The sequence below is a fragment of the Solea solea genome, chromosome 18 (genome assembly GCF_958295425.1).
Source record: "Solea solea chromosome 18, fSolSol10.1, whole genome shotgun sequence".
NCBI lineage: Eukaryota > Metazoa > Chordata > Actinopteri > Pleuronectiformes > Soleidae > Solea > Solea solea.
This window is the reverse complement of record NC_081151.1, coordinates 20,157,095-20,179,489: the sequence shown is the minus strand read 5'-3', so window position 1 is coordinate 20,179,489 and position 22,395 is coordinate 20,157,095. Positions and strand designations below refer to the sequence as shown.

The 22,395-nt window shown below is 43.6% G+C and overlaps 1 long non-coding RNA gene across 1 annotated transcript in view; it reads right to left on the bottom strand.

The window, feature by feature from the left end:
- Positions 1-22,395, bottom strand: part of LOC131444565 (uncharacterized) — a 171,127-nt gene that overhangs the window by 32,736 nt on the left and 115,996 nt on the right. The window contains exons 6-7 of the long non-coding RNA XR_009233742.1: positions 19,235-19,415; positions 11,547-11,671 (exon numbers count right to left, since the gene is read on the bottom strand). This is a non-coding gene — a long non-coding RNA (uncharacterized LOC131444565). The remainder of the gene's footprint in view (positions 1-11,546; positions 11,672-19,234; positions 19,416-22,395) is intronic.

Genomic DNA, 22,395 nt, shown 5'->3' with positions numbered 1-22,395 from the left:
CTGATCTCGTGTCAGGCAGACTGAGATGAAACTTAAAAAAAACATGTGATGCAACACGAGCGCAACGCACCCAGCAAAAGATGAGAGAGTGAAAGCTGTCAGCTTCTCAATAAGTCAAACAGTAGCCTAGAAAATAAAGAAGGGGCCGTTTCAATCCTATTAGTAACAAAAGACAAGTATAAACAGCAGAGTACTACACTTACTTGATGTGCATGCATGCTGTTTGATTATCTACCAATTACCAGCGGCCTTTGTCAAACCATGACAGTGGCAGCGCTCAATATAACCTCTGATCATAATTAAAAGTGGTCGAGATGATGCTCAAGATATCGCACCTTTGTGTTGGACAGATGCAGTTCTGCAGAATGGCATCTGTCCGTCTCCCCGTTTTTCTTTCTTCTTTTTGTCTTGGGCTGACAAAGCTGGCCCCTCATTTCCATTCTGTCCATTATGTAAATGAGGACGCATCACATATCGGTTCAGACGAGTAAAGCAAGTGCAGAGGCCACGTCTCCTTTAGGACCAAGTGGAAATTTGCACTTAAAAGCCATTTTGTGTGACAAAACAATGGTCCAGGTGCAGTGCCCTTGACCAAGGGCTTTATCGTCTCCTGTGAGGCAGAAAGTTGGTGTCACACCTGTTTCAGCCCCTTTCTGTCAGCTCCTGGCACAGCTCACTCAGTGTGGCCGACAACTGAGCGCAGACGACGCTGTCACAACGAATTAGAGCTCTCACTACTTTCCGACCGCGCCACTTGCTGAATGATACCAAATTCTTTGCTCGTTTGTGTTTGAGATTTTCTGTGACAAAGTGTGAAAAATCACGTGCTGTCATTTTATGACTGATGTGTGTTTGTGTGGAAAACCACAGGCTTTCATTTTCACTGTTGTTGTTGTTGTTGTTGTGCGTTCGACACACTAACAACTGAGGCCATATGTTATTTGTTGCCCTGTCCTCCTAAAATCCTTTTGTTTGTGCAGAATCAGAGAGATTAGCATCACCAAAACCCAACACTACGCTCGTATCAAAGAAGAAATCCCTCCTCTGAGGATTCTGATACATAATCTGATAATAAGCTAATTATTTTTAGCTAATCAGTAGAGCATTTAGAGCTTTAAAATAAGTGGAACTATTTAGCTAAACAAGAGACATGTACGCCATATTCTTGTAGCCTCCACTAGCTGCAAACTCATGGTTCAAAGGTCATAATATACATAATATTTCATCACCACAACTTGTCAATTTCGCACTTCATTTTCTGTAGTGATTAAACAAACATGATATCGTGTGTTAATGAGTGAGTTTGTCACTTCTGGACAGAGCCACGCTAGCTGCTTCCCTAGGCTAACGAGCTGCTCATGCTACATAGTGAATAGAGAAATAGAAGACTTAAAATGACGTGTATTATTGTGTTGTACTGTGTGGTGACTTCCATAATATGATACAATGTGGTTAAGCAGAGTGGAAAAACAGAAAGAAACAAATAAATGATAACATAATCTTAATATATTTCGGTTCAAGGAAGTTCAACAAAGTGTCTCCTCAGGCAACCTCACCAGTCTTTAAATTGGAGTTAAATGATGTCAGTTCTGCAGTGAATACACATACAGATACACGCTCCCCCCTATGGGCTTGAGCATAATTATAATATTGTACTATTTTGATGAGATAAGGCTGAACAATGGTAATAAAAAAAAAAAAAGTTTTTAAAAATCCGTTCTCAAGTTTCTGGAGCCAATTATTTTCATGTGATTAAAGTGTCGTTCTATCATCACAAATCAAACTGTGTAATTAACATTTGGGTCGAGATAACGAATAAATAGTTTCTACGGTTTGAAAAGGAGGAGCTGCTCTGTGGCGCCGTGCTCACTGCGTTACGACCACATGAATTTTCTTTCAGTCCAAAATATCACACGCACTCATTTTTTCCACCACTTTCACAACCTGTCCTGACAAAGTGAGAAGAGCTGCGTTAAAGAGGGAGCGGGCGAAAGGAAGAGAAGAACAGAGTAGTTCAGAGCGGGTTTGCATGAGTGAGCGAAGTAAGAGTTGGGTGACCTTGTTACCAGTTGGGTTGAGTTGGACAGGCTGGTAGGAGGTTGCTGTCTACGGGGAGGGACAGACAGATGCTCGCTCCTCTCCCTGGGCAAAACATCTCGCCTGGTGCAGGCAGCACACAATCTGGCCCGGGCAGCTGTAACCCTAATGATCACTGGTGGCGCTGCACCTGACCGACCGACCAGCTCAACACTCACTCAGCCCTCCTGTTCCCCCCTCCCTCCACTCTCCTCTTTGACCTCCAACGCCTCCCAACTCCGAGGAGAAACTTGTGTGTGTTCACATAGCGTAGTGGAAGGAGGGAGTAGAGCTCAAATAAGAAGGTGTTTTTCGAAGCAGATGGAAAGGTTTGGTGCAGAGGGCAGAGCCTGATGTGAAAGTGACAAAGCAGGAGCTGGGAGAAGGAAGCACTGAGCAATACTGGAGAGGTGTGTTCCAAATACGACTCAATACTAAATGAATATAAGGGGAAAAAAGATAAATACCCAATAATTCATAACAGAAATGGTTAGAAAAGCAGGGGTACAGATACAAAAGTAGCAGGAATGCAGGATACTGAGTGAAGGAGAGTATAAGGAGCTTCCATCTTCTCTTCCTGCTGCTGCTGATCCAGTATGAGCTGCTTATCGGGTTTCTCCCGCTCTGCTGTCACGAGTAAAGGCTAAACTATATATGAATATGAAAACCAAAACAATACAACACAAGTAACACAAATAAATAAACAATAAATAAATAAACAAACTTCTTATAGTTACCAAAAGGGAGTAGGCTTTTTAACATCTACCCCGTTACCTCCCAACTAAGCAACAAAAGGTTAATGATGTGTCTGGATGATTCCTCAGCAGAAGATCTACACCTTCAGTCTTTATAAAATTATAATTTTTTTTATAATTTATTATAAACAGACATGGTTAGAATGAATAGAATGATAAAAACCTGGACTTTCAATCTTTGTACCTGGTGTTGACACAGTCCACTGAGATTTATCAAGACAGAGGCAGCCACTTAACATCTTATACCATCAGATTGAGTAAAAAAAAAAAAACAGTAATGTGTAGAAGTAAATGTTAAAAACTTGATAATAAAATGGTAAAAGACAGAATATTTGATGAAACTGCACCAGCCCTCCGAGGATAAAGCAGTACACGATTAAAAAAAACAAATGAATGATTAAGAGATTATAATCTATGCTAGTAAATAGTTGCATTAAATCCTTGAATGAGGTCCACTTGCCGTCTAAAATAAAGTAGCTGCAATTATTATAATCACATCTCACTCCTTGTGGCAACTGGAGTGGACAGCTGTGACTCAAACACCTTTGCACACTAAGATTTAACATGTAATAATATACAGATAAGATATATTAGGTGATGGTATGAAAGTTCAGCTACAACAACAAAGGCTGGACAAATAGAGATTATTTTTCATATTTTTGTGAAAATTTGGCTTTTAACAAATATGTTTTTGTCCAGTGTGTGAATTGGGAGTTGTAAGGGAAACATTTAAATCTCAATTAATCTAATATTTTCAGTGAGTCTGGATTTGCACAGAAGACATAAAGCTCGTCCGGTTCGTGAGCCTCAGAGTGGATGCAGTACAGGAGACTGTTTTCCTGATGAAGCGTGCACTTTCAAAAGGGGGTGCTAGTTAGCTGGATTTGGCTACTCTGCCTGCTCTGTACTGAATGGGTCAGAAACTAGATGATAAATAATGCACGTGATTTAAAGCTAAACACTCTAAAACTATTATTTTAAAGTGTGTAAGGCTGAATGACACATGATTTTTGATTAAGATGTCTTTAAGTGTTGAGAAAAGGACACACAAATGCATATGACAGAAGCAATAAAAACACACACACATGCGTTAGAGAGAGAGAGAGAGCTGTAGATGCCAGAGGGAGAAAAGGAGACAGAGAGCATCTGTGAGTGAAGGAGCAGAGTGAGAGTCTGAAAGTGCGTGACGGGGGATTGTGGTAGTGTGGAGATCGGTCCGGGCCAAGAATGTGTCTGTGACTGCTGCTCTGTGTATCTGCCTTGCCTGGGTGACACCGGTGACACAGACATTTCCCAGCAGCCTCCACGCAAGTCTTGAGCCACTGCTGCTGCTCTTCCGGAAGCCAATCTATACACACGCACAACACTACTGCCAACACACACTATCTCACTGTCTTTCCCCTCTCTAGGCCAGGCAACAGGCCCTTTGTTAGCCTAAGCAGACCAGGACTGTCAGAACCATATGACCCCCGTCAGGGCTTCTCAAACTGCATTGCCGTTCTGTAATCACAGATCGCCGGCCAAGACTGCTCATGTTCACAGTATGTTTCCAGCACAGCAGTTCATCCAGTGGGGATTGTTATCCATCCGTAAAATAAAAAAAGGATAACAAGGTCTCTATCCCAAATTCAACCAACCAAAATTTCATAACCACAAGCAACTCTTTGAGTGGAGACATCGTGTGTCACGTGATTTCTGAGATCCAGAGTTCAACAGAGACACAGTGGACAGATTTGCTTTGGGACACTGGAGGCTGAAAATCTTCCACTCAGGATCTGGAGAGAGTTCACATCCTCCTTCAGCAGCCCAGCTGTCTATCTGCCATGTTTTCTTTATCAGCCCCTCGTCATCCGGCAGCCCTGCACATGACCAAATTAGTCCCAGTATCAGCCGTTATCTGGACACGGATGGCCTGCCTGCCTGACCAGAATCACTCTCTTTCCAGGCCTCTGCTGCAATGGCTGCTCTGCACTGAAGAAACCCAGGCTACGGATCCTGGGTTTTGAGCTTCAACAGACTGTGCAGAGCTCCCGGACGAGGGGAAAAGGCCTCACTTCCTTTTACGGTGGCTGGCCTTGCCTTGGTTTATAAATATATGAGATATAAATTATATATTTATATACCACGTGCAGGTCAGTCGGTTCCCTGAGGTAAAATGAAAAACACTGGGACGGTAGGGGGAAAAATAATAAATGAGATAGTTGGGGTATAAGACCCGGGGATATTTGCTTACTTTAAGTTCTGCCGGCAGCAGATGTACACCGACCTTGTAACTTTGAATTTCTGGAATGGCTGTGCTCAGTGGACACCCTGGCAGAGTGTTCTCTCCTGCATAAGCAGAGCTGAGGGAAGATTAGAATTTACACTTGGCTGACATTACTACATGACTCACTCATGCCCCGCATGTGACGTCTTAAGTAAGTTTCAAGTAGCAAAGTCTTCAAGTAGAATATTGGCCACTGGCAAACGTATTAAGCATAATTCATGTAGTATTTCTTTTTTTTTTGCAACGCCGAGCTTTGCGGCTCCCCGACCTTAGATACGCTGGAGATGAGTTTCGATTTCAAAACCATCTCATGCTCAATTAGACAAGCTGGTCGTCTTTTATGAAACAGAAGAGATAAGAGAGTACGAAGAGCTGATGTGATAGCGCGCGGTTCAAAGAGCGTGTAAACAGGAGGAAACAGCATACATGAGACGTTCCAAAAACATGCAAAGGCATACAACACACACACACACACATACGCAAGACACTACAGAGGCCCAATAGAGATGGGGATAGTGTATGTCAGGGGGACAGGATGGATGCGAAGGGTTGCCAAAGACCACAGCACACTGTCTGTGCCAAGCAGAACTGAGCGCCCGCTGCCATCCAAACATAAATAAAGTGCTTTTGGCTCCCTGCAGCCACCAGTGTGTGCCGTGCATCCGCCAAGCATGTTTTTTTTTTTTTTTTTTTTTTTCTAACAAAGTTAAAAACAGGACAAAATTGATGCAATCACTTGCTGGAAATAAATATTGTGCCACGTCTTGGACTGATAGGGTGTGAATCAGATGGTCAGTCAGTTATTAAGTTTCGTAGCATAAACTTCAGGATAATTTCCTGCTCATACTTTTAGTGGCTTCAAATTGGGCACACGACACGCGACATAAGTGAAACTTATTCTGCAGCCACACCAACAGGAGTTGCACTAATTGAACTGTGTGAGCAATTTATTGATCCTCCTCACTGGTGAAATGAGGCTGAGACGGTAATGAGATCTACTCTTCAAGTTCCCTCTATACTAACTTATTTAGAACAACAAGCATTAATTCTCTTCAGTGGTTACCTGATTTGTTTTAGCATTAGATGCTGTGGTCATAGGGATGTGTGTGTGTGTGTGGGTGTGGGTGTGTGTGTGTGTACGCTCGGATGTTTGTGTTCCAAACAGCCCCAGGCTCTATTCCCAGTATTCACCCCTTGTATCAGTGCTGACTGATTAAGGCTCTGATCTCCACTGCTTCTTGAACAACGCTCACAGCGCTGATGCTGCCCTGGCCCGTGACTCTTGGGCGGGTAAAAAGGCATATTGCCATGGCAACACTGCACTTTCTCTGCCAAGGGGTTGACCTGCTACTCACATGATCAGCCAAACAGCCTCTGTCTCTATTTTGACTCAATCTCTTCTCTGCCTTCCCCCCCCCCCATCATTTCCTCACCTCCATCCGTGCTGCTATGTCGGTGGTTGTAGAGAAGGATATACAGTAAAGCCCCTCGACTACTGTTTGGATACTATTGACATTAATACCTTGAGATCAAAGTTGTGTACAGAGTGTAAATTCAGGAGGGAGTTGGGAGAATAAGCTGAAAGAATTCACAGTGGCAACACTGAACACTTGAAAGACATTTCCAAGTATGTGGTTTCTCAAAATGAGGTATTTACAGGAGCCACACATTTACAGAAACTTCAAATGTTAATATAATATCAAATCTAGGCTACATTGTGTAAGCCGTATTTATAATTGTGGTGTATTTAGACTTAAGTGATTGGTTTAAGAGCTCAGTATCAAACTCTCTGTGATTTGGTCCAACCTAATTTGGAACACCAGGATTCTCAGACCTAGGTGTCGGGTTACACGCGCACGGTGCTTCAACCGAAATCCATCTCCTGCATCGCGGGCTGCAGGAGCTGACTGGCCCACTGTGTGGCAAAGTGAAACCCTGGCCCCGCCTGCGATCGCTCTGATGTGGGGCTTTCTTCCGGCACCGGCCACCGCGGCTCCATTACGGAGCCGTGACTCCGACAGGAAGTAACACATTAACGGAACAATCAGGTTCCTTGTTAGAGAGCTTTACACTGCCACAGCCTGCCATTAACACTACTGGGGGATCTGGTCAGCTGATAAGGTCTGACAGATGAGAGCCACAGCCTGAAAGCCTATGTAACTTTGCAGAGTTACATAGGCTTAAAAGCATGTCTTTGGAGTTGAGTGCTCCAAATGACTGATTTATACGACTGCTAATGATTAGATGTTAAATGTCAAAGCATCTATGAGAGTTTGACAAGGGACAGTTTTCAAAAAATATATACATATGCTACCCTGCTGCTGTACGTACACAGTTCTTTGAGTCCATATGCTATTAAAGCATAATATAATGCTAGAAACAACAGTGTCCAGTTGTTTTTGGAAACCATCTACTGTTTTTAAAATAAATAAAAAAATAAAAATAAATAAAAAATAAAAAAATGTGATGTGTCTTTGGGTCACAGAGATGTTAATAAAAGTACTGAGAGGCACACAGATGGACAAAAACAGCTGTATCTTTCAACGTTGTGTTGATCCATTAGTTCAACTCTCTTTTCACCCACGTCTCCAGGTTAGTAATACAAACCACCGTGAATCTAATGTCCAAAAGCAAGATTATAGTTAAACCTCTACAGATCTAAGTCATGTAGTAAATGTTGTAAACATAACACATGCAGCAGAGCCAACACAAAAAACACACACACGAACAAGACCGACTTATGTAATTATGCTCTCTGGTTCCATTTACTAACACACTGTGCTTTTTGTACTGGCACTTTTCCACAACGATGTTATGGGATAGCTGAGAACAACAGTATCATGTTCAGATTACACACAATTCTCTGTAATGAGCTGTTGTGCATAACAGCAATCACCGAACGGATCAAACTCCCGAGACTAATAACAATAAGATGTAAATCTTCCCAAGCTGTGGACCGAGAGATACACATCAAAGCTGATTCAGTATTGGCATAGTCGTGATGTTGAGATTACGATGTTTTTTTTCTTGTCAGAAAACATTCGATTTGACATTCTTAAAATTCCCAGAGCGCCGGGCTGTTTGAGTTTCAAACAGTAATTGTTGAGGCAGATATTTCAAATATTCAGTTTGGTATCAGCTGCTGGGGATAAACATACAGTTTTTGTACACCACTGGAAGGACATGCACAAAATAAAAGAAAGTCAAATTATGGAGGGTTTTTCCTCACCCATCCACCCCTCCCCGTCTCCAGACACTCTCCAACCCTTGGGGGAGGGGGGGGAGAGAGGAGAACACAGCCGAATGTGTGGCAGGTGGACTTCCTGTCTTTGTAATTAGGAACAAATTAGGTTAAACTGCAGTTCTTCCCCCAGCCCAGAGTCCGTGGAGAGCCTCTGCCCCTCTGTACCTCCAGGCACACAGAATTAGCCCAGCCACACACTGAGAGCCTAATGGACAAACCGTGCGCACCGTGGCTGTTGTTCACAAGCCACATAACGCCCTGCACCTGCACATCTCGCCCATCCAATGCTCTCTCGTCATTAAACATTGCATTATATAGCTCCTGAGTGTTTTCACAGTAGGACTGCTGCTGCTGTTGTGGCTGCAACACGCAGGGCTGGGACGTGAATAAAGCTGTGGTCATATTTGTTCGAGATGGAGTCTTTATTTTGGGTGTGAGCAGACCTCTAATTGAAGACTGATGGATTTACATTAATTTCCTCCTCACACCTGCCTCCTTTATCTGCCGTCAGATAGCACTTTGGAGCCGTGGGTCGACTGGCCGGCCCCACAGCCAGCCTTTCACTTGTGAATAATGGTGCCGAGCTGAGCACACGGCTCTCTTGAACATACACGGCAAAACAGAACAATGCTATTCAGTGCCGTGGGGTAGCACAAAAGCAAGCTCACCTGAGTCAGAGTGTTTAGATGATTTTAGACACAACAAATTAACTGTTAATCCAACTAAAACCAGACTTTTAAAATACTGAAATTACGATGAATCCAATTTCTACTACTATACTATACTATATGTGTATATTCAGTCAGAGTCAAGCTGGCCTGGGTTCTCTGCACACGCTCTACTTTGACCCATGAATAATAGAATAAGCTGGTACACCGCAAAAGAACGCGACAACAAGGAAAATGTGATGATATCCAGAGCGGTGTGTATTTATTTTATGCTCTGCCATGTTTAAGAATCAAATATTTTGAGGTAAAAAGACACAAAATGACACCAGCTATCTAATACTAACAAGCTGAAAGGGGGCATGTCGCCTCCTAGTGTAGTGGAGGCAGACACACTTTATCAATTCCCTTCTAGTGTTTGTTAACCGGGACAATTACACGGCGTGTCAGTTAACTGTAGCTCGGCTTAACTGTGCATGGAAACATAATGTGTGAGATTTATATTTAATGTTTGGGCTGCAACTAAAAAAAAACAAAAAAAACAAAGCACAGTGAAAAGGACAGGTGCAGCTGCTCACCTGCTGTTGTCCAAGCACATGAAACACAGCTCTGATTGGTCAACAAGCTCTCTGAAAAGTCACTGGAAGAAGTTGATCTGACAGTTGTCCAGTAAAAAAAGAAATAACAAGTCATTATCTTTCCAAAACTGGCAGTTTAAAGTTTTCAAAGTTCAGCTGAGGGGCACATTAAACCTGTCCCTCAACTGTCTGTTTGGTGTTGGAGGGGTATCTGACCTAACATGGAGTCTGAAGGCGGGAGAGGCCAGGGGCTAATGGAGAAGAGCCCCAAGCTGTCAGATGTGACTGACAGAGCTAACTGCTCAGCAATGATGACAGAGGAGGAGGAGTGGGGGAGCAGGGGAGGACAAAGCAAACTGTTCTGTATGGAAAAGTCAGGAGAGGGAGGGCAAGAATGGGGGTGGGGGGGTGAGGCTGTAGGAAAAAGAAATTATGGAAAAAGAGGAGTTTAATGTCTCCTCCCATGGTTCGGGGCAGACCCCACCAGCTGGAGAATAATTGCTGAGTTGGGCGAGGGAGAGGAGAACAGGCTCACATGATTGACTTGTCATTGATCATAATCTTAATTGCATGCATCCAAATCCCCAGGGTGTGATTTGTCCACTTGGCACATGTGTGTGTATGTGTGTGTTTGAGTAGGTTCATGGTTGCATGGGTGTGTTTATGTGTCACCACATGATATCATGTACAAGAGTGCACATTAAGAGCCGTGCACTCAGAGCTGAACTGCATTTCATTTTTAGTGCAATAATTATTTAGTCTGTACTTTGTGAAAATGGGGTAAAACAGCCTGTTTATGTGTAAAAGTAATAAAATCCACCATCTTCGGGCTATAATTTTGGACAGTTTACCATTTGTATCATGACCTAATGAGACCTAACGTATTTGGTAGTGATACATGTACAACAAATGTACTTTCTCTGTCAACTTTTCACATCTTAAAGAAAATACACTCGAATGTGAAAATTAGAATGAAAAAAAAACAACAACTTAAGAGGAACTACAAGCTAAAAGCATGTGTTTTGAATTTTAGCGCCAGATTGAATTGTGGATTGAAGGCCCTGATATATACACAAGGGTCTTTGATTTGTTAAAAATAAACTAAAAGACAAGTTGGAGTACAGATTTGGAATAGTACACACGTATACACTACATACAGCCATGGGAATGATTATTTATAAGTTGCTCGACTTTAAGCATTCATGGCACTGAGGCTGCAAATCTAGGGACTCACTGCCAGTTACTGCCAGTATTAGGGGAAGAGTCATATTCGGGGTAATAATTCACAGATGTTGCACAAAACAATTCTGAAGTTAAACATAACGATTATTCTATCCTGGCCACGCTAACAAGTTACAAGCAGTGGAGCATCAATTGAAATGTCAGGCAATCCTTACACAGAGTTTGACGAGTAACTATTTCATCCTTCTCTGCAAATACAACACCGTATGTATGTGTTTCTTATTAGAAACTATGACAAAAGATTATCAGAAAAAAATCATCTCACTCCCACTCTTTTTCTCTCTCTCTCTCACATACGCACACACCAATGCGTCAGTCCTTGTTTTCTCTTATTATGGAAGGGGGGGGTGGGGGGGGGGGGGGATTTATGGGTTGTAAAATGGGCAATCCAACAGTGAGAAACTGACCTTTCTTTAATGCTGTCTAATGTTTAACTTAGTTTTGGCTCAAACGGGATCAAGTACAGGCCCGAGTGAGCAATAACACAAAGGCCAACAACTGGAACAGTATCGTCAATGCCAGCGGAATTACTGCCTGAGTGGGAAGGGAAAAAAATACACACCGCCCTGCTCTGTTGTACACATTTAAAAGACTAGCATAAAACCACCAGGATAACATTTGTACAATATAATTCCGGCAAGTACTATATGTATAGTATAATACCTGTTAAGCTTGTTACAGTAATAAAATTGTGCGGTGCTAATTCACATGTGTACGTACCTGGTTTCCTCATGGGAGATCCCTTCATGTTTAATTAACCTCTGGGAGCTCGGCTGCAGGACGACAGGCGGGTCCACAAGCGACTGGCCGCTGCCAGCTGACCTTTGCCCTTTGTCCACCACATGCTGCGCAAAAACGGAAAGGAAGATAATGTTGAAAGACAATATTTAAGAAAAGGCAAGAGCTGAAATTAACACATTCTTCCCTGGAGGAATTAGATTATTGGACTGTATTATGTGCAGAGTCAGTTATTTTAAAGGTCCGGTTCACCAAAAGTACAAATCCTCACTATGTAAACAGTGAAAACATGCAGATTGGAAGCTGATTGGGCCTCTTCATAGCCAACATTTTTGTCAGAATGGGGAAATCACTGGCGTCACTAATAGCATTAACCATGACTCTGTTCATTGGCAGTGCCTGTGACTCAGCATGAGCAAGGCTCTGAAACTAAAGCAGGTAAATGGACTTTAGCCATCATTCAGTGCACATTGAGTGTGATTTATTATTTAAACTTTGCTCCTTTTTTTTCCTTTCAGTAACATGACAAAATGAACAAGGCCAACAGAAATGTGTACATGACCCAGAGATATGAGAGAGAGAGAGAGAGAGAGAGAGAGAGAGAGAGCATCAACTGCCCGCGAGAAGCAGGAAACAGGACAAGGTTAATGTTCTATGACAGACAGAAGCCAGCAACTCTCTTTAATGTTGCTCCCATTAGGGTGCTCCCGGTGCTTGCATCCCACTCTAGCATCCTTTAGAAGATGCCTCTGCCAACAACTGGTGGGAGAGCAGCAGCGTGCCAGCTGCCAAACATGACATTTGCTGGCTGGGCCACTGAACCCCAGCGGGTGACATCTGCAGCGCAGCCTTTCATCCCCTTGTTGGGTACCTGTGTGGCCCCCGGCCCCTGAGAGCCAGGATGAATGCACTCTCTCTTCCTCCCAGCTGGGTTTCCTCACAGCCACAGGCCCACAGCACTGACACACATGCACACAGACAGATATGAAGCACATGTACGCACGTCACACACGGACCTGAAACCGTGTACATGTACATGTGTTCGTCCACCCACGCACACAACCAAACTCGCGCTCATAAATACTCAAAAGCAAAACCACCCCTACCTCGCAAACACCTCCACACAACAAACGGCTCCCAGCGTCAACATCTGCAGCTCTGGGGGCTGCTTTTGTTTACCCCCTGTTGTTTCATCATTGGGGGCTGGCAGTCAAGTTGTGCTGCTATTGTTATTTCAACCACAGACCCCCGCTACAACTGGCACCTACTGACGCCATCCGATCCTCTGCAGAGTTTGATCAAATATGCAAAAACAACGCTCAAACTGGAGTGGGTGAACACCGGTAAACAAATACAGAGCTGCAGAAAGAGCAGGTATGTGAACTGTAGTGATGGAAGGAGCACAACAGTAATAGTAGCAGCAGGCAATTTAAATCAGTTAAAAATATAACTCATAACATCTGTTTATAATTGTTTTTATCTTATCTTGATAACGTAGAATTCTGCTGATTTGCAACTGGTTGGGTGCGGGGTTGTGCATTTAAAGACCTGGTAGTAAAACGACATTTTTCTTCCATTAATGAAGCATTTGCAAGCTGTGGGTTATTAAAGTAAAGTGCTCGCTTTGTTTTCCGCATCCAACATTCGGAACAGCACTGTACCACTTCGCCTCTTCCCATTCGTGAATAGTGATAACTCCCAGATATCACCATTCAGGTGATAACTCCCGGAAGTGTCAGCTTTGTCGTCAACACTGGCGACGTGCTCCTGTAACTTCTCTATCTCTTTAATCAGGCGTGATCTTTGACCACTTGTTGTTATGAGTGGTTCTGTGTAGGGGTTCTGCTCCCGGCTGACATCCCATTAGCCCCACATTAGGAAATTCTAATCACTGTGCCACCGGGACGCTGGGACTCACAGCTCCTATTTCACTTAACCTCCAGCAGGAGAGATCAGACTCTGCGTCTCAATGTTTGTCCCTAATTACCTCCCAACAGTGAGCTGCCACACACAATTTAATCCAATTTTCATCCCCTCTCATCTTTAACATCTCGCAAAGCAGACACACATGCACGCTATGGTTTATAGCTACAGCCCACACACTTCCCACTGGTGCTGTAATCAATGTTGAATCTGCATAATTCTATCAACACTCGAGTTGACACCTGTCTCTTTTGGTTTTGTTTTGTTTACAGGTTGCTCACATTTTTAACAAGATCTTTGCTGCAAATGGCGCGCGGCAGCGATACTTATCAAAACAGTGATTCCCGCCGTCTTTATCAGAGGCTGCATTGCACAGTGGTTTCCAGAACAAATAAGCTCTGGTCTCTGTGTGTGCTGCGCCAACAATAGCTGTATGGAAACAGCCATCAATAGAACATGTTTTATTGTTTTATTTCCTGATATGAATTTTGTATTTAAATTTCTCATAGTTCCACATATTATTAACTGTATCGCAAATTCAGTCTAAAGTACTTTTAGTAAATTAATTCACCCCTAAAATGTCATTTAAAGGAATACTAAGTGGGTCTAGAAAGTGCGGAATTAGCGTAGTAGTGTCACTGGTGGGCACATCACAAAAAAAAGAATGAAGATATTTCTCGACTCAGGGGAAACTAAGGTTGGGAAGCACACTTTTTCAAAAATACGACCCCTATTCTAGCAATACAAAGCTAAATGCTAATCGGTGAAGTATTCCTTCAAGAGGGCACAAAAATCAATTAATGATGGGATTAAAATGGCTTAAAACTTTTATGGGAACTCTTACAATGTTATAAGTTTTTTTTCTCAGACGTGTCACTTGGTGTGAGTCAGAAACAGGCAGAATGGAATGCTAGTACCTGCTATTGTTTGAAATCTGTAATCTTTTGTTTGTTGTTATTGACTTGTTTCAGTTTTTCTACTCCTAATTGGGACAGGAAACTAGCAATTGCTATATTATCTATGTGCAAACCACCAGTTACTACAGCATGTATATAACAGGATGGAGTTGTACTACAGTAATTTGCATTGTCCCTATCAAATAAAAATCTTTCTCGTTAAGTGTTTGATTTTCTTATAGCCCATGAACGGCCAGGTCATACGCAGGGTGGAATTTGGCAGCACACGGATTAGTCAGAAAATCAATTTAATATCTTTGGTTGGAGGATTGTTAGTTGACAGCTACCACATTACCGCTGCTAACTGCCGAAACTAAATATTCATTGACACGATTTGTGTGTATGTGCATGCGCCTGCAATTGTTTGCATCCCTGCCAGCCTGCCGCGGCAGACGCGCGTGTGCCCATATGTTTCTATATTTGCATGTTTATGTCTTAGTGTGTATGTACAGTATGTGTGGTTTGAAACTTGCTATGGTGTGTGTTATCCTGTGTCACACAGTCTTGGTCCTCATTATCATTTCTCCCTGGGCCTGTTCTGGTGTTCAGAGCTCCACCAGAGGGGCCTTTGGCTCGGTGGGAGAGGTGTTGGAGGCGGCCTGGCCCTGCTGTGCTCCTTCCTTCCCCCTCCACAGGGTGCCAGGCACAGCGTGTACCACTGTCATGCCAAGCCTGACGGTGCGGCTGCCTGCACAGCTAATGCCGTGTTTGAACAGGGCAGGGGGTTGCCACGTCATGCCGAACACACACATGCACAGAGGCCGACTCGCGCACACCACATCTCCATAAGGCTGACTCCTGGTGGGTTCGACACATGTTTGGAAGATACTGCGGAGGTGAGAGTAAATGTGTGGACTAATTAAACTGCATCTCTCTTGCAGTGTGCGCAGGTGAGAAAGATCAGACCGACAGAATTAGAGTGAGATTGATTACACTGAACACATCTGTTATGGTGGATTTAGAATCACACGTATGACACTTTTATTTAATTTGCTATTTATACAGTGAGGGTTTAAATCCTTTTTAAAAGTTGAAAATAAGTGACTGCAGACTTTGACTCTAACCAACTAATCCACTAACTCAGTCTCCTCCTCGCACGCACTTCATCATTTCAGCATATTGCGTATCCACATTAACTTTTGATTTAGTCGTATGTTCGGCTCTCAGTTGTGCCTCCAAACCATGAAATATTAAACCTATGAATTCAAGGAGATGTCACATTCTGTGTTTCATTCATTATGTACACCTACACTACGTTGTTGACACTTTGAATTCTAATAGATATGGATGGGAAGAAGTGGTGCAATCACCATGCTGGCTTTACAACTCCTTCCCGGCATCTGTTTTATTTGTGAAGTCTCAACATGTTTCGCAGTTGTTTTGAATGTTAAAAAGTTTAAAAGAGCATTAGGAAGGCATCCTAAAAATGTAAATGTGTGAATATTGGCTTGAAATGTGTTAGCACGCGAGCTAGTGTGTGTGTGTGTGTGTGTAAGTGTTTACACAACCTCCTGTTTTTTGCTATCTCAAAGTGTCACATCTTTTTTTCAGCGGAATCCGCCTGAGTCAGTAACACTCAGTCCCCAGAAAGAAGGGCACTGATATTAAACCCAGCACTAATGAACACACGCATATGTACATGCACAAGAACTACAAAGACATAAAATCAATGCTCTTCTCGCATATCAGATAGAAACAGCAACAGAAAGAGAACACTGTGTTTGTCCTCCACAGTCTCCCTGCACTTTTAAAATCCCACAGAGTCAGGGGATACAGGGAGTACGGTTGGGGGGAAAAGATTGAATTACCATGACATAAATCTCCAAGTCTCCTTCTCCTATGTGTGCGAGAGGTGGGCAGCAGAGCGGCGAGCCTCTTAGCACCACTGTCTTTGGGAATGCCTGCGTGCTCCCCGGAGAAGATAGAGGAGATAGGTCTGGCGCCTTCTGAGAGGTCTCTTACCCTCTCCCTGTCTCTTCCTTTCACCCTCTCTGCTTATCTCGGGGAGACCACAATAGGGTTTTGTTACCTGAAGCAAAGCGAGGAGGGTTCAGGTGGCAGCCAAGTATGATATGCAGGAGGACAGAGGGCTGGAGAATCACTCCCTCTGTTCCACACAGCGATGCGGTACAATGCAAACACACCGAGCGTCTCTAATGGCCAAAGCCCTGCTCTATGTTCACGCTGCATTTATCATATAGTGCATTCTTATTATGATTAAACTTTTAGTTTAAACTCTGCTATTAGTGTTTTCACTTGTGAGGTTGTTAATGGTGTCTGACAGTCGGGAGGATATACGGCGCTATGCTGTTACTGGAGATAAATGGCTGGTGTTATTGTTAGCTGAATGGTACAAAAAGATATGGGACACAACACAGGAGTGTCAGGCCAAATACCGGCTGAGCTATGAGGGATTACATCAGGCTCGGTTAAAAAGTCCACTAACCGTCGTCCCTCACAAATGGCCTGTTTGCTGCAGCTTTGCAGGAGCACGGGGGATCAGAGCGGTGACATGCACATGCAGCGTAATGACGGGCTACTGTCAACGCCACGCGTGTTGATAACCGTCACATTGACGTGACGAGTGCAAACTGCAATGAACACGGATACGGCGCTGCACAGCCCGCAAAACTCATTTTCATTTAAACATGCTGAACACGGCTTCAAAGAGACGATACCAAATGTGTCATTTATCTCTTAGGTTCAGTGTCATAAAGGTCAAACATTATAAATCCATTGAATACTGCCGGAGAATCATTCTGAACTCCCCGTTACTCTCAACTACTAGAGGCTCCACAACCTTGATGATTGCTGAGGCCAAAGGCGGTGCCCTTTACTGTTTTCTCTCCGGCAAGAAAAATGGAGAGCCGGCAGCCGTAATGGAAAAAAAAGCCTTGGAGACACTTGAGTCCCTCTGACTGAGAGAATAGCAATTATTGTGGAAAATCAATGTTCACCGCAATCTTTGTCCCTTATCGACCAAGAGGCTCCTTTATGGTACAGCAGGCGGCAGGAAAATTTATATCCCAGATTCTATTAGCTGATCTCTATTTGTTTCATAAATCTCGGAAGATCAGACCTTTGTTTCCACAAATATCGTTGACCAGGTATAAATAATGAAGTTTAGCACAAAGAGCCCTTCTCTATAGAATGGTAAGTGTATATGAAAATTGATTTTCTTTGTTCTCTCCAGAAGCTCATTCATTTTCATTGATTTAATGCTTTTACCGCCTGCGCCGTCTATTAGAGATTCCATTTATAGATGTGAAGGGTTAGCATGAAAACAGACACTTCGATTGCTACGGCTACAGTCTGTTGAAACACACTCGTACATTCACTGCGACCTGTTCTCTATCACGCTCCGAGGAGTTTGTATAAAACAAGAAGCAACCGGCAATGCGGCGGGTGCTACTGGTGTTTCTCAGCGTTTCTTCTGTGTGCACACGCACACACACACACACACAGCATCATACGTCTTCATGATTATTCCCACAGTCTTATCGGTGTTTATTTTCTCACTGCGAAAAGCTTATTGCGCTGGCATTCTTTGCATGTCGTTCTCTAACCGAGATTTATCGCCGTGTTTATCCCATTAATACGTCAAAGCCGTTATGTAAACTGGCTGCAGAGAACCGCAGGGATGGTTCTGACTTTCTCCCCATCGCTTAAGTTTGTTTTATGCAGATGTTACACCTTTATCTTCTGAGTCATTCTACCTTTCTGTCTGTCCTCCTCTCTTATATAAGCACAAATACAGTACATGTAAAAGGGTTCCTCTGTGGGTTCACTAAGGCCTATTCTCTCCCCCAGTACCTCTACTTTCTATACTCTCTCTGTCCCCCTCCTTCCTCCCTCCATTCCCTCAGTAAGGGATAAAAGTGTGTGTGTGTGTGTGTGTGTGTGAGTCCTGACTGTTGAAACAGATGCCTGTATGTGTGTGCCACCTATGTCAACATGGCCGTTCTCCGGACGCCGATGCTGCGAGAAGATAGAACTCTGCCCACAGAGTCACAGAGTCTAGACTCCAGATGTGTTCACACACACACACACACACAGACAGAAAGAGAGAAGGCCAAATGCCAGTCCAAAGCAAAACATTTGACGTTTACTTCGAACAGTTAGGTGTGAACCATAATCCTTCTGTCCCCACTCTCTGAAGAGATTACAAAACTACAGATTTTCTTGTCGATGACCAACAGAGGACATCGTCACTGTGCAGTAAGTGGGCGTGGAGTGCAGAAACACCCCATCATGATGACATTTGGGATATGGTTGGGCAGTGAAAAAAAAAAAAAGTGAAATTGGTCACGCACACCTCTTAGCAAACACTGAATCAACTCCCAGCATGAACTCTCCGAACAATGGACACGCAAACAGCAACAGAGATGCCAAGCTCACCCTATTGCTGTAAGAAACCTGATAGGACTGTTTATAACTTTTACTTAACATAACAATATGTAAATATCAAATGTGTTTTTTTTTTCACTGTACACTCGATTTAAAGTACGCACTGCTTCCCCTGCACTGAAATAAACAGAAACATATGCGGGCTACATATGCTCGACACCACTTTATTTAGACTGTTGTATAGCAGCACGACAAGAGTGTTTTTGTGAAAAAGACACATGGGTAAATTGCGACTGTTACACAAAACAAGATGAGGGAAGAGGAAAAGTAAAGAGTAAAAGTGTTTAGAGCACAGATGCACCCGCTCTCTTGCTATCTCCTGTGCTTGTGGGTATACTGCCGATCCAGCTATTCTTGTTGGTTTGTTAATTGTTTGTCACCCACCAGGTGCCATCTGTCTGTAGTCCCACAGTCCCCGAGCCATGTGGGCCGGCCTGCCTGGCGCCTGCCAACGTCACTGACCTGCAGCAACCGTCCACACCTCCGTCACACACCTCCTGATCCGTCTGGGATAAATAGCTTCTCCCTCAACTTCTGTGCCGCCATCACGGCTTCCCAATCTGTCCTGTGTTAGAAGGGGGAGAGGGAAGGGGTGACAGGAAGGGACGGGAGAGGGGGGGGGAGAAGACAGACATGAGGAGGGAAAAGATAAATGGATTTATGGAGTGAAAACGATCATTAGATCGAGATGAATGTCTGCATAGACGAAGGAGTGTGATATAAAGATATACAGTATGCGCCACCTTGTGCTTTAGAGTCTCTATTTTGTTGCAGAATAATGTCACACCTACGGCTACACTTCCTGCGCATTGCAGATGTCAGGGGAACACTCAGAGAAGCAGGCTGATTTTTAAGAACTTGGCTTTGACCTAAAACTAAAACCATCATGAAACATTACATCACCAGAAATTCATACAATTTTGGATGTGGCACAGCATCGACTGCACCTCGCCACTTTAAGAGGCACTCCAACAGGCAAGGGAGGTCACCTTCACCTGGTCCTGATGTTGGGGCAGCTGTGTGTTGAAAAATGAGATCAGCTGCTTGCTCACTGGGACACATGCGGCAGTCTGGAACTACCCAGGGCCTTGTGCACCAGCTAGCATACGGTGGCCCTGGTACAATAAAGACAGAGCGAACGGCCCCCTCTCTCCCAGCCTGTCTGCCATCCCGGGGCATGTTGGGTCACCTTGACGACTGGGCCCAGCGAGAGAAGTCTCACCCCACTTCAGGGCAAAGACTGAGGCAGTATGGGTAATGAGGCGTTGCCATGCAAGTGGAACAGCTTTTGAGTAACCTCATCCACACACAAATGCACCTACACACACACACACACACACAGTAATCTACTTGTGTTTACAGAAGGGACGACAGCTTGGTGGAGAAACCTCTCAGGATTCCGGAGTCCAGGAAGAAGAAGAAGATTCATGGGCGACATGGTGGAGGTCAGCAGTTATGTGCCGTCATGTGCCCAGTGCTCATGCACATACAGCGTCGCTTTACAAAGTTATGTACGGTTTATCTGAAGCTTAGTCAAAGAGCTGCGTGAGTACGTTCTGCAATATTGACGGGGATTGGCTCCTACTATTCTTTTCAACTCTTCAGTTTTGATTTTCCACAATCCATGTTTTGTGTTTCTTCCCCGCTCTTTAGAATTAGACACTTAATAAGGTTTACAGAGGTTGCTGATCAATCCAAGACCCAAAACCCAATGGACATCCCATGCACGAAGGAGCCAACGCGTCTAGCTGAGAAAATAGAGTAAATCAACCACACGTGAAATGTTCATTTAAAAAGAAGGAGAAGAGGAAGAAAAAAACATTTTCCAGTCCAAGTACGCCTAGTTATAATGACTGGCCGCGATGAGGTTTAATCATCCTGCATCTTGGTCTCATAAAGAGAGGGACGGTACAGCATTCACTCAATGTTAAACACCAGCAGCCTCCAAAACTGTGCGGCATCCCATGAAGCCAATGGAATCCTTGGACTAGAGGAACGAGATCCAGTGGGAATTCTCTGACACACAATCACAACTAACGTACACTGGCTGCAGTACATGCACTGTTACAGTTAAAAGACGGGACAAACACGCTTTTTTTTCAGCAAAGACAAGAGATGAACGTTAAACTGATTAATGAGGCAAACAACAACTGTACAAATATGACCCGAAAGTGAAAAATGAAAACCGAAGCACAGTGACTGACCACATGGAGACACAAACGCAACCTTATCTTGGCTTGTTTGAAAGGAATAAACCTCCACTGAGTGCTCTGCCAGAATTCCATGACCTATGGTAACATAATCCAAAGTGGCTGCAGCACATAGGCTACGCTCCAACATTTGAGCACTGCATAATATGGGTCAACAAATGTGTTTTTGTTTATCTGAGAGTGCTCTTCGTGTGTGTTTTTTTTTTCCCTTTTCGTGCGCTTAAGTGGAGAATGCATTGAACATGAAAACAACTTGTGAACTTTAGTGCTAGACCCCAGCACAAAAGCTCAAAATCTCCACTGCATTATTCAGCTATTCCTTCTGTTTGCAATTGGAAACAGCCCTCTACAAATATAAATTGCTCAAAACCTTGGAAACCACAGAGAAATTCCGCAAACGCATGCACCATATTGTACTAGACTATAAACCCATTTTGTACAAGAACGGTCAAAAGGAGAAGTTTTTATTGTTTTTGTTTCTTAAGATGTATATGATGTGTGATTCCTGAATAAGTGCCCCCACTTTTTTTTTAATTTCTTCTTCACGTCTGTCCTCTTTGAATACTAATAGCCCATCTCCTGCAAGCTTTGCTACAGATGCTGGCAGGTCTAGGCTGAAATGATTATCAGAGCCAGATCCCACTGGCCAGCTTTCCAGTAACACTCCTACATGGAGATGGAACCAGAGCTGAGTCTGAGGCTGAGACTGGGGCGGGAGCTGGCGCTGAGCTGCCAGGGGACAGACGCCAACAGGCCCAAGAAATTAATACCAGCACCGAGGCCTCGACGTGGTCCAACATCCAGCTCCAGCTGGAGCTGAGGAGACAAAATGGATGAGTGGCAGCTCAAGGATCCGTGTAGCACCGCTAGCAGTGCTCTACCTGGAACTAACGGTGAGAAATCCTTGGTTCCTATTAATGAGCGACACTCAAACCTGAGAGCATAACATCAAAACCGATCGATCAAAATGACTCCGTCCTATGTAATTGTGAATCACCCTTTTCTTCAGTTAATCAGACGCCACTCAAACTAACAAAATTGCAACTTTGACATTGTCGTGGTTAAGAACAACATCCCATAGACATGCAAAAGAAAGGGAGGAAAAAGTATGACAATGATGAGCCACAGTTTCCAAACCCAACCACAGCTTCCGGACATTTGTTGCACTCGTCGTATTAAACATTAAACAAGCGTTTGATTGTGTTTGACACAACATATTCAGATCCCCAACAGGCAATTACAAGAGTATGAAAGCAACTTGATGAGAAAATGACTTGATAAGACACAAGTTGACTGAATTATTGGCATTAGTCATGCGTTTAATGCATTTTGTCC